The sequence below is a fragment of the Echinops telfairi genome, unplaced genomic scaffold, assembly GCF_000313985.2.
Source record: "Echinops telfairi isolate 266 unplaced genomic scaffold, ASM31398v2 ScPeMD7_4;HRSCAF=17, whole genome shotgun sequence".
Taxonomy (NCBI): domain Eukaryota; kingdom Metazoa; phylum Chordata; class Mammalia; order Afrosoricida; family Tenrecidae; genus Echinops; species Echinops telfairi.
In genome coordinates, this window is record NW_022103900.1 from 48292747 (window position 1) to 48305938 (window position 13192).

Below are 13192 nucleotides of genomic sequence, written 5' to 3' on the forward strand. Positions count from 1 at the left end.
AGTCGCTCATGAGCTTCTAAGACCCCAGGTGCTACTCACCAAAGTAGGATGTGGGGCACTGTGCTTGTGGACTGCGTTAATGACTTCATTTGCCAAGAAATGGAGCCCCAATAGTGCAGTGAATTAAGCACTGGCTGCTACGGCAAGACCAGCAGTTCAAATACCATTGCTCAGTGGAAGAAAGATGTGACTCAATGGCAGTGGGGTTGGTTTGGTTTTGGTCTGCTCCTCTGAATTGGCTGAACAAGTGTCGAAAATCCTTACCAATAAGCAGAATAGTGGCCTGCAAAGAGTATGGTTTAAATAAACAGAGCGCTGTCAGGTCTATTCTCAAATAAGGGTTTTACCAAAGAAAACAATTAAGTTGTGCGTTCACACCTAAAACCACTGTAGAGAGTGCTTTTAAGTTACTCTGCACCTGTACTGTTTAATACAGTAGGCACTACCCATCATGTCTCTATCTGAATTCAATCCATTTAAATGAAATTAAAAGTCCAACCCTTCATTTAAAGACTCATTTTTAGTTTTGACTGGACATCCATAGTTAGTGGCTACTATTTCCATCATAATAAACCAAACTCACTGCAATCGAGTCTATTCTGACTCAAAGCAACCCTAGAGGGCAGGGAAGGAATTGCTCCTGTGAGTTTCTGAGACTTAGAGGAAGTACAAAGCCTCTTCTTTTTCCTGCAGAGCTGCTGGTAGTTTTGAACTGCTGGCCTCGTGGTTAGAAGCCCAACATGTAACCATTATGCTACCAGGTCAAGTGCTGACAGCTGTCACGATACAAAGCTTTATTGAACAGTGCTCTCTATGCTCTTTGTTTGGTAGGGCTGCTCAGTCATTATTTCTGCTTACATAACCTAGAGATCCGCAAATAACCTCACTCACTGCTATCCTTGTGGCTCATACATCTTACAGGCTACAGCACTGAGTAAGGCAAAACAGGCTAATCAGTCAATGTGGCCTGTAAGGGAAGCAGCATCACCGCAACCACCACCAAATACGTTTCCCACCATCACTCACAACCTCAGAGTGGTGGTTGCCCCGAGTCATTTGCGTCCTAGCCCACTGTCAGCCATGGAGATCCCGTGTCCTCCATACTGACCATCAAGGCAGAGTGTTAGCTACATTTTATTTAGGAAAAGTTAAGTAAAAAGAACGGTTCTTAGTAGCTATCTGTCAGCTTTTACTATACACTACTGCCAGAACTCTAATCACTATGAACATGTCGTATACTTTACTAGATCAGACCATGGCAACAAGCTAGAAGTAATAAGTGAATGTCTACAGAATAACAATTCTAACTTGTAAAATTATCACAGGCAGAGAGATGTTCTTCACAATCTCGATTTTCACTTCCTAATTCCAAAAAGAAGCTCCCTCTTGTCAAGTCAATTCCAACTCACAGTGACCCTATTACAACTCAAAGCTCACTGTTACCGCGTCAATTCTGTCTCAATAGCAACCCTGTAGGTAAGTGTAGAACTGCCTCTGTGGGATTCCAAAGCTATAATTATGGAGTTGAAAGCCTCACTTTTCTCCCTCCCGATGAGCAGCTGGTGGTTTTGAACTGTTGCCCTTGAGGTTAGCAACCCAATTCATAACCACTATGCCAGCACGGCATTAGTAATGAAAAATACCGATTAGCAAAGCAACAGTTCCTTCTGTGACATCTATAAAATAAACTACATTAATGATAAAGAACTAAACTTAAAACAACACAGCAGGTTGTGGGCACATAGTGATGTACATTTTCTATACTTGTTCTAAAAGCAAAGTAAACTTTACGTTGGGAACGTTTCCCTTCTTTTAAAGGGTTAAAAAAAATCCCCTCACAAAATACTGTAGGAACATAACCCTACAATCTGGGTGGACACTCAAGCTAGAGCAAATGTATTACTACCGTGTGTCATGAACTTCCGACCAATGTTGCAGATGTACCCAAAGAAAGAGCCTACAACCTCTTCATGAATTTCCAAAATCCTAAAGCCTTTTCCATGTTTAGATGTAGTTATGGAGCTCGGCTTCTAACCTCAAGGTCAACAGTTCAAAATCTCTAGGCACACCATGAGAGAAAGATGAGGTTTTCTACTCCCATAAAGATTTTCAGTCTCAGAAACTCCTGGGGCAGTTCTACACTGCCCTATAGGGTCCCTAAGAATTGGAATTGATTCAATGGCAGTGAGTTTGGAGGGTTTTGCTTTATATTATCAACCTGGCAAGACAACCAGAATCTCAGAATGGATTTTGTGCAAATGCATATCTCTATTAGTTTTCTTTGGCGTGCGCATGGGAGGCCTTGTAAATGGGGAGGAGTGGAGAATGGCACCATGTATTTTGAGAAAGCCGCCTATCTACCTAAACTGCAATATCACCTTACAGCTTCCAAAATGGTTAAATAAATAAGACAACTGGAATTCTCATTCACTACTGATAGCACTATAAATTGGTATAATCACTCTGGAAATATATGCTAAAGTTGATAGTCACTATACAGCATGGCTCAACAATTCCTCTCCTAGACTAATACGCTACAGAAACATGCACTAAAAATATGCATAACACACACAAACCATAGCATTGTGAATGAGGGGGAGTATGGAGTGGGGACCCAGGACCCATCTGGGGGAAATTGGACATCCCCTTGCAGAAGGGCTGCGGGAAGGAGACCAGCCTGTCAGGGTGCAGTGTAGCAATGATGAAATATACAACTTTCCTCTAGTTCTTGAATGCTTCCTTCCCTCCACTATCATGATCCCGATTCTACCTTACAAATCCGGCTACACCGGAGGATGTACACCGGCACAGATAGGAACTGGAAACACAGGGAATCCAGGGCAGATAAACACCTCAGGACCAGTGCTGAGAGTGGCAATACCAGGAGTGTGGAGGGAAGGTAAGGGAGAAGGGGGGAACAGATTACAAGGATCTACATATAACCTCCTCCCTAGGGGATGGGCAGAGGAGAAGTGGGTGAAGGAAGACGTCGGATGGTATAAGATATGACAAAATAGTAATGATATATAAATTATCAAGGGTTCATGGGGGAGGGGAGAGCGGGGAATGAGGAGGAAAAAAATGAAGGGTTGATACCAAGGGCTCAAGTAGAAAGCAAATGTTTTGAGAATGATGATGGCAACATATGTACAAATGTGCTTGACACAATGGATGAATAGATGGTTGGATGGATTGTGGTAAGAGTCGTACAAGCCCCCAATAAAATGATTAAAAAATATATATGCGCCAGAATATCAAAAAACTCGGTGTCCACCAACAATAGAATGGTTCAACTATGGTTCAATTGAGGAACAAGGAGTCCCGGGATGGTTCAAACTGTCAACAGACTCAGCTGCTGGCTGAAAGGTTCAGGGCTTGAGTCTACTGTCACAGGGGCACTTGGGAAAGAGACTTGCTGTTCTACTTTGGGGGAAATGTAGCCACTGAAAACACTATGGGGCAGTTGCACTCCCACGCAAATGGGGTTGCCCTGAGTTGAAATCAGATGGAGCAACTTTTTTTAATGTACATGCCATAAAAATTATGGTGTTGGCAAAGAATACTGAAAGGACATGGCCTGCTAGAGGGACAAGTGAATCTCTCTTGAAGACCTATAGCCAGAATGCTCCTTAGAAGCGAATCTGGCAAAGCTTCATCTCATGTACTTTGGAAATGCTATCAGAAGAAACCAGTGCCTAGAAAAAGACATCAGCGAATCAGAAGAAATGAAAAAGACTATCACCAGGATGGGCTGACACAGTGGATGTAATCATGGGCGCAAATGTAGTATCTGAGGAGCAGTGCTGCCCAGGCAGGGTTTAATTCTGTTGGACACGCAGTCATTATGAGGTAGAGTCAACGTGAAGACACTTAAAAACAGTAACATGATGAAATGTGTATATCTTTGAATTTAATGTCAGTAAAAGTTTACTTAATGTAAATAGCAAGGACATATTAATAACTAACAAAGCACTTTCGATGTTTTAATGCGTATAATAAAATCCTTTATCCCAGTACTATATTCCTTCCACCCCATAATACTAGGACACTGATTTTTTTCCCCTTATGCTAATTTTAAATCTTCTCAAATTAAACAAAGAAGGTGATCTTAAAGTAATAGAAGGCAAAAGTCATCATCTTTAAGAGAAACACAAACTCGGAAAAAGGCTTAACAAAGCCACCACACTGACCACGTTACTCAAATATTCCCTTCCCCTCCCACTTCCCCCCCCGACCCCCGAGCGCATTCTTGGTCACCACTTATTGAGTATAAACTCTTAAGCAGCCCTGACTCTTTAACATCAGGCGTAAGAAATAAATAAGTAGAAACTATTAATAAATTCCAAACGAGTACTTCCAGGTCAAGGGCTATCTTCAGTTCATTAATGTAAGCATTTAACAATAGGTGGTCAATAACTATTTGTGTAATAAATAAATGGTGCGACCATGGGGAGTAAAAGAACAAGATAAAAAACAAGGCAAAGTGGCAATGAAGTTTCAATTAAGACATTCAACATGAAGTCTTCTATTTTTCCATCAGTGTATGACAAGATTTAAAATCCCAACATGAAGAACAAAATTTATACCTGCATACAGGACAACAGTTTCCTCTATAAGAGAGGGCTGCAAAAAATGTGTGGAGACACTGGATTAAAAGATTGTCTCATCAATTTTTTTGAAGCTCTCTCATATATGACCATTCTGGCCTTGAGTTTATACTGGTAATTCTGTGAAAATAATTGGCTGGGCTACAGTCTTCAAGGTATTGGTTAATTTACTATGTAAATGAGGTATATAGACGCTTGCTTGGATTCCTCACTCGGAAAGTGAATGATTTTTGGTTTGCTGAGGTGTTTGGTTAGTTTGTGATCTTACTGGGGGCATGGAGGAGATAGCTTGAAGTCAACAAGGATATCAGCAGCTAACCCCAAAGAAATTTTTAGGGAAAGACTGGGAAAAAGAGAACGGTAATCTGAAAATAGCAAGAAACAGTATGAGGTAGGAGAAGCAGCTAAAAGGTGGCAATGGGTCCCACAGCTGAAGTAAAGAGCCTGCAAACAAGGCCAAGCAGCAGCTACAGCTGCCTGGTTGAAAGCTGTCCTGACTGATAGGCTGTCTCATGTCCCTCAGTTGTCCGATAGTTTCAAGTTATCCAATCCCTAGTTGTAGCCTGCTACTTTCCTAATGAATCATTTAACTCAGAGTACAATCAGTGAGCTCTGTGAAACGCTGCAGCAAACTACAGAACCCAAAGATGGCACGAAGAGTACCAAGGGGAGGTGTGGTGACAAGAAATGTCTTCAAATGGTGCTTCTGTCATGTCACTGTACCTCCCACCAAATGAGTGGGCGGGTACTAGTGGGGATGAGTTAGTTTTAGTTGCCACTTTGCTGACAGGAACAGAGCTATTTCAGAAGCAGGAACAAATCCCCAGGACCACCTAGGAAGAAGAGAAACAGCAGAACACATGGGAACCCCTGCCTGAAGTGGCAGAGTAGCATCACAGCGGGCTGGCTTCCTGGCTCACGGAGGCAGAGGCCAAGGGACCAAGTGGCGGCTGAGAGCCTGAGGACCACAGAGAGAGGCTTGGCTGTTGAGTGAGCAGAGAGGTGACTATGGACCTGTCACTGAGTCAACTATATTCTCAATGTTTTCTGTTTCTGACTTGTGATAAAGTGATAACTTCCCTATAACTAACTTCCCATGCATGTGAAGATTGTCCCTGGCTTTGATGTGGTCACTGCAACAGCTCCTGGAACCCTGCAGAGAAGTAATGTGTCACAGGAGGTACAGCTGGTGTCAGAATAGGCTCACTGACATTTTAAAGCTGGTTTAGTTAAAAAAAAAAAAAAAGTGGACCATGGACCAGGGATGTGAATAGCTTTGCTAACATGCAGGACACATTAGAAAGTGGATTATTGCAGATGCACTTAGGTTAACATTTAGCACCCTATCATTTGATCTTCCTTATGATCCATTTACATTTGTTCTACTTTTCAATTTTAATATTTCCTGCTTTAGTTTCCTTTTTATAAAGCGTTTTATTAGGAGCTCATACAACTTTTTTTAAAAAATCATTTTATTAGGGGCTCATACAACTCTTATCACAATCCATACACACATTAACTGTGTAAAGCGCATTTGTACATTCATTGCCTTCATCATTCTCAAAACATTTGCTCTCCACTTAAGCTCCTGGCATCAGGTCCTCATTTTTCTCCTCCCTCCCCGTTCCTCCTCCCTCAGGAGCCCTTGATAATTTATAAATTATTATTTTGTCATATCTTGCCCTGTTCGATGTCTTCCTTCACCCACTTTTCTGTTGTCCGTCCCCCAGGGAGGAGGTCACATGTAGATCCTTGTAATCGGCCTGCTTTAGTTTCTATTGAGCTTTTTATCAGTTTTACTTTGCTACTGTTTTTTAGTGTTTTTTTTAAATGTTTTTCTATGCATGAAATCTAGGATAGGCGAATCTATCAACAGTTAACTGGATTAATAGTTCCTTGGGGGTAAGGTAAGGGAGGCTGTGGGGAAAGGGGGAGCTAATAGCGATGAGTGCAAGAAGGAAGAAAATGTTCTAAAAGTGATTGTGGTGATGATTATACAACTCTTCTTGATATCACACAAGTCATGAATAACTATTGATTTGTATGATATTTGAATTATAAGCCAATAGAGCTGTAAGGGAAAAAAAGACTAGAGTAAAAGAAAGAGGAAAGGTGGAGGCACAGTGTGGAGACATACTCTCCTACCTACTAAAGCCTGAGGAGGTCAGATGTGGCCTCCACACCATTTACTCAGGAGGGGAAAGAATTGATGCTAGAGGTAAAAATGGGAGAAAGGCGAAGCTTTCTACGTCCATAGCGAGTCACAGTCTTGGACACACCTAGGGGAAGTTCTATAGGGTTGCTATAAATCAGAACTGACTCAACAGTATTGAGGTTTTTTTTAGGTAATAAATTGGTACAGCAGCTTGGAGAAAATGGACATTTAAGATTCTTATTTTTTCATCACTCATTAAGGCAAAACCCCTCAATAAAAACTGGCCTTAGTATTACAAAGCAAAACTATCTTTTAACTAAAATTATGAGTCTTTACTATTGAAACACAAAATATTCTGAATTCGCTCTTCATAAGGTTCACAGGAATAAGCATATCACAGGTTATTTTCGATACAAGCATCACAGCAAATCAATATTTTGATCAAAAATGTAGTATCAGAGATGAAAAGACAACAGGTTTCTGCTGAACCTTTTTACATTTTTAAAAAATATATATAATATAGATAACAAGTTAATCCTAAACTGCAATTTATATTCTAAAACCAAAATGAGACAAAACTCACTACCCTTGAGTCGAGTCTTACTCACAGTGACCCTGTTAAGACAAGGTAGAAACTCTCCTGTGGATGTCAAGACTAATTCTTTACAAGAGTAAAAAGCCTCATCTTCCTCCTGAGGCAATTCATATTAGTTCTAATAAAAAGATCAACAAAATGTTTAATCTTTGTGTATAAAAAATATCAATAAACAGTGTGATGTGGTCCTTTCTCTTTTTTAAGGAAAAAGTTATTTCTACAACTAAGTTATTTATATAGCTTAGATGAGAAACGTCAGATTTCAAATTTGTCAACATTTCCACAAATTATTTAACTATGTAAAGAGCATTATGCTAAGTGTAAACATAATTCATTTAATTCTTGTAACAAAAAGCCTGGTGACACAGTGGTTAAGTGCTCCGCTGCTAACCGTAAGGTTGGTTGTTTAAACCCACCGCAGGAGAACACATGGCCACCTGCTTCTGTAAGGGTCTACCACCTTAGGGTAGTTCTACTCTGTTCTGTTGGATAGTTATGAGTGGTAATCCAATTGATAGCAAGACGTAATTCTTAAAAGCAATCACTCTATAAAGTAGGACCGTTATCATGCTATCGTACACATCAGGCAACAGCTACCCACTACTTAAGTGGCATGCTCTAACCTCTGCTGCCTACAGAGAGAGCTCTGGAGTACAGTAGAACTAAATTACCCTGACTTCACTTGGGACACTGGAGACTGTTTTGAGGACTCGAGGTTAATGAATATAAAACCTAAAACTAGACTATTCTGACTCATGGTGAGCCCATGTGTCACAGAGTGGAACCACTCCAAGGGGGTGCGCTAGACTATAATCTTTACAGAAACAGAGGGCTACATCTCCCTTCTGCACTGCCGCTACGCAGGTTCAAACTGCTAATCTTTTTTCGTTGTTGCTGATAATGAAATTTATTTATTTGTTTTTTAATAGTTTTATTAGGGGCTCATACAACTCATCACAACGCATACAAACATCAATTGTGTAAAGCATATTTATACAATCATTCCCCTCATCATTCTCAAAACATCTGCTCTCCACTTAGGGGTAGTGGGGAGGGAGTGGGGAAAAAAAAAGACAAATTGCTAATCTTTAAGTAAGTAGTCGAGAGCAAACCACTCAGATACCTAATTATAAAAGAGGGTAGTACTAATTTTGCATTTCACTGATTCTAAGGGACCATACTGTCCAGATTTGAACATTTATGAAATTGAGTTCATATTACAATTGTAACTGATATTTTTGTTTCACTTTCCCTCTCTCAGGAGCACATAAAATGACGGCACATGTGGTAATTGGCAGTAACCGCTTAAAAATTATACCATTTATAACTCATTGATTAGTGGTAAGGGGGACATCAGATAAAATATCTAGAGTATTAGACACAGTGTCTGGTATAAGTGCTTTGAAAAAAGTAATTATTACCACTCACTAAAGCAACCCAAATCAAATTAAAGCATTTCACTCAACAACAGTAAATACATTCTTTTCCAGCACACATGAAACATTTTCAACAATAGACCATATATTAGCAAACAAAGTAAACCTTAATAAATTTTAAAAACACTGAGATACGACAGTTTTCTAAGCTCATAGTAATATAAAATTGGAAATCAGCAATCCTAAGATTAAGAGTAAAAATCAAATATATGGAAATGGAACAACATCCTGCTTAAAAACTACTAGCCACTTGAAAAATTAAATCTCAAAATTCCTTAAAGCAAAAGGGAACAAAAACCTTTGTGACCCAGCAAAATTAATATTGAAGGTGATATCTAACAACACGCACATCAAAAAAGTAGAAAGAACCCAACTCAACGCCTTAACCCAACATCTGCAACAATTAGAACAAGAAAAACAGTAGACTTTGGGCCATCAGGGGGAAAAAAAGAAGGAAAGAAAGAAAGAAACACTCGTAAACAAACAAAAATCCACCCATCCATCCATTGTGTCAAGCACATTTGTGCATTTGTTGCCATCATCATTTTTAGAACATTTTCTTTCTACTTGAGCCTTTGGTATCAGCTGGATAGAGTTGTAAGAGCTCCCAATTAAAAAAAAAATTTTTTTAATTTTGTAATTAAAAAAAGGTGTAGGGGTGGAGCTTAGCCTGTCAATCAGGTCACAGCCTAATGGCAACTCCTTGTGGGTGTGGCCTTTTCATAAGGAGGGTCCTGGGAACTGCCCCCCTCTCTCTGCCATCACCTTACTGCTGGCTGACCCTGGTTGCTGTGAGCCCTATGATAAGGCCATCGCCACTGGATCCACACAACTTTGCACCCACCAACCTGTGATCTTCCTGCATTCTGCATCATTGTATATAGCTAGATGAGTCTGAAAAGGGATTTGGGACTAGTATCGGACTTATGGATTTGAGTGGGACTGGGCTGGGATGTTTCCTTGGTATGTAACTACTTCTCGATATAAAGCTCTCTCTTATAAAAAAAAAAAAAAAATCCAGGAGCAGACTGCTTTACCAAAGAATTCTATCAAGTATTAAGAGTTGACACCAACTCTATTCAAAGGAGTCCAGAATGTAGAAAAGGACAGTAAACTCTTGACCTCACTTTATGATACCAAAACAACCCTGAAACCATGCAAAAGCATAACCAAAATAGAAAATTACAGCCAACATCCCTTATGAACACAGATGCAAAAGTTCTTAACAATATTCTAACCAACAAATATTTCTTAAAAATACATCATGATCAAGTGGAGTTCATACCAAGTATACAAGGATGGTTCAATGTTTTTTTATAAGCAGTGCCATTCACAATCATAAATAAAACAAAATGCAAAAAAGCAGTTGTACCATCAATTAGTAATCAGAACTTGAAATGTATACTCAAATTATAAAACAGTATCATTGATATCACAGGCAATTAAAATTTGCCGAAGATCATCCACCAGACGGTTGCAGCTATACATTGACAAGGAGCTGCCAGAGGTTCGGGCTGGGTTCATAAGAGGACATGGAACAACAGATATCATTGCTGATGTCAGATGGACTTGGCTGAAATTGTGTCATATTGACTATGACACAGCATTCAGCTGTGTGGACCATAGCAAACTAGGGACAACCTTGAAAAGAATGGGAAATTCCTGAACATTTTCACTGTCCTCATGTAGAACCTGGATGTGGATCAAGAGGAAGTTGTACAAACAGAAAAGGGGCATACTGATGGTTTAAAATCAGGAAAGGTGTGTGTCAGGGTTGCATCTTCTCACCATAGTTATTCAATCTACATATTGAGCAGATAATCGGAGAAGCTGATTATATGAAGAATGTAACATCAAGATTAGAGGAAGGCTTATTAACAACCTGTAGTATGCAAATGGCACGGCCTTGCTTGCTGAAAGTGAGGACTTGAAGCACTTACTGATGAAGATCAAGAATATCAGCCTTCAATATCAAAGGCTATAAAGGCTTTATATTCTTCCATGTAAAGAAGACCAATGTTCTCAACTGGACCAATAAATAGCCTCATGATAAATGGAGAATAGACTGAAGTTGTCAAAGATTTGTCTTGTTTGGATCCACAATCAATGCTCATGAAATAAGCAGTCAACAGATAAAATGGCTCACTCCACTGAGTAATTTCAATCAGCTCAGAAAACTGGACACTGAATAAGTAAGACCATCGAAGAAGAATTGATGGATTTGAAATATGGTGCTGGCTAAAAATATCAAAGTATCACAGACCGCTGAAAGAACAAACAAATCTGTCTTGGAAGAAGGAGACCTAGAATGCTCCTTAGTGGCAAGGATGGCAAGACACTGTCTCAAGTACTTTGGACAAGTTTATCAGGAGAGACCAGTCCCTGGAGAAGGGCATCATGCTTGGTAAACAAGCAGCAGAAAAAAAGGTCCCCAACAAGATGGATTGTCAAAGTGGCTGCAACAATGAGCTCAAACATTAAGCACAATTTTGAAGCTGGAGCAGGCGAGGTAGTGCTCTGCTCTGTTGCACATAGGGTCGCTATGAGTCAGAAGTGACTCTACGGTGCCTAACAACACTATGAGTAAAGCTATTTCACTCTGCTGCCATTGTACAGCTTGACTCAGGGCCCCTGAGGTCACGGTACAACTGTCCTGGTGGGGTTTCAAAACTGTAACTCTTTTCAGGAACAGAAAGCTTCACTTCATTCTTTTTCTACACACAGAGTGGCTGGTGGCTTTGAACTGCTGATCGTGCCATGTGATTAGCCCAAAGCATAACCCACTACACCACCAGGGCTCCTGAGTGACGTTACTCCCTCTGAAAAGGAGAAATATTATAGGAGTGCACTGTGTGTGTGTGTGTGTGTGTGTGTAAATAAAGGTTTAATATTTAATAACACCGTTATCATAAGGGAAAAAAAGAAACCTGATTTTCACACAAAAAGATAAGACTTTGAAGAGTCATGAGGCGCCCAGGGACAGCAGTGGGAATAAGAGGAGGAGAGGGATAGGAAATATAGAGGGAGGGTGGAAGGATGTGAGGGGGTGGGGGGGGGCGGGCGGGAAGAGTACCACATTTATGGAGGAGTGTCTAATGGGACATTATTACTGATTTAATTTGTTGAGTTGGCTGTTTCTTTTTTTAAGAGAGAATGAAGGCTCACTGCCTTAAAAAAAATCCCTCCAGAATTTTTACCCTTCAGAGCTAAATATTGGTATAAGCCAGCGGTTCTCAACCTGTGGATCACGACCCCTTTGGGGGTCGAACAACCCTTTCACAGGGGTCACCCGATTCATAACAGTAGCAAAATTACAGTTATGAACTGGTCAGACAATGGCCAGCCTTTCCTCCAGCTTGACTTGTAACTAATAATACCGTAAATCAAACAGACTGCAGCTGGAGAAGGAAAAAGCAGAGTTCAAGGGAGCCAACCATAGATCTTAGAAACAGGACTACCTACAAACAGGGATGTGGTGTCGCAGGGTGGCATTTCAAAGCAGTGGGGGAAGGATGGATTACTCAGACAGTGGTGTTGGGACCACTGGCACATCACCTAGAAAAAGGTGGAGGGTCACCACAACATGAGGAACTGTCTCAAAGGGCTGAGGCATTAGGAAGGTTGAGAACCACTGTGTTAAGATTTACAGTCTGAGAACCCCAAGGGGCATTGCTACTCTGTTCTAAAGGATCACTACCAGTTAGAATGGGCTCCAGAGCAGTGCATTGTGAGTCTTAAGGTTCTACTAACTACTGTACATTTCAGGAAAGTCATCCTACGGATTACCTCTTTTCTACTCATAGTGGATGAAAGAAGTCCAGGGGTATACAGCCTCTCTGTTTCACATGCCTTCAATTAATATGGCTCTTCTGACCATAATCCCTAATGTGATGCATTACAAATTCTGGCCTCTAGTCCTTTGGCTATAATCCCATTTTGGAGGGAGTACTCTGCTACGCAGAACTCTGGTGGCACAATGGGTTAAGCATTAGGCTCCTAACCACAAGGCTAACAGTCCCACCAGCCTCTCCACAGGTGAAAGATGAGGGTGTAAAGTGTTAATGTGGGAAACCTGCAGGAGCAGTTCAACCCTGTCCTGGAGGGTCACTAGTGACACAACAGCAGTGCGTTTGACTTGGTTTTTGGTTTTCTCTACTATGCCAATTGGCAGGATTAAGGTAGAAATAATCTTCCACTTTAGTAAAGGATGTGAACCAAGTCCACCATCTTTTCCCCCTTGGTTGGCTGAAAGAGAGCCAAAGGCTAGTCTTAGAAGCATGAGGTCAGATATGGCCCCCTCTATCCCATTTTATTTTGTGTTTTTTTCTTTTGTTTTTACCTCCATTCCATTTTAACAGCAGCGTAATACAACTTAAGATATCAGGTGCCCGTCCTCATT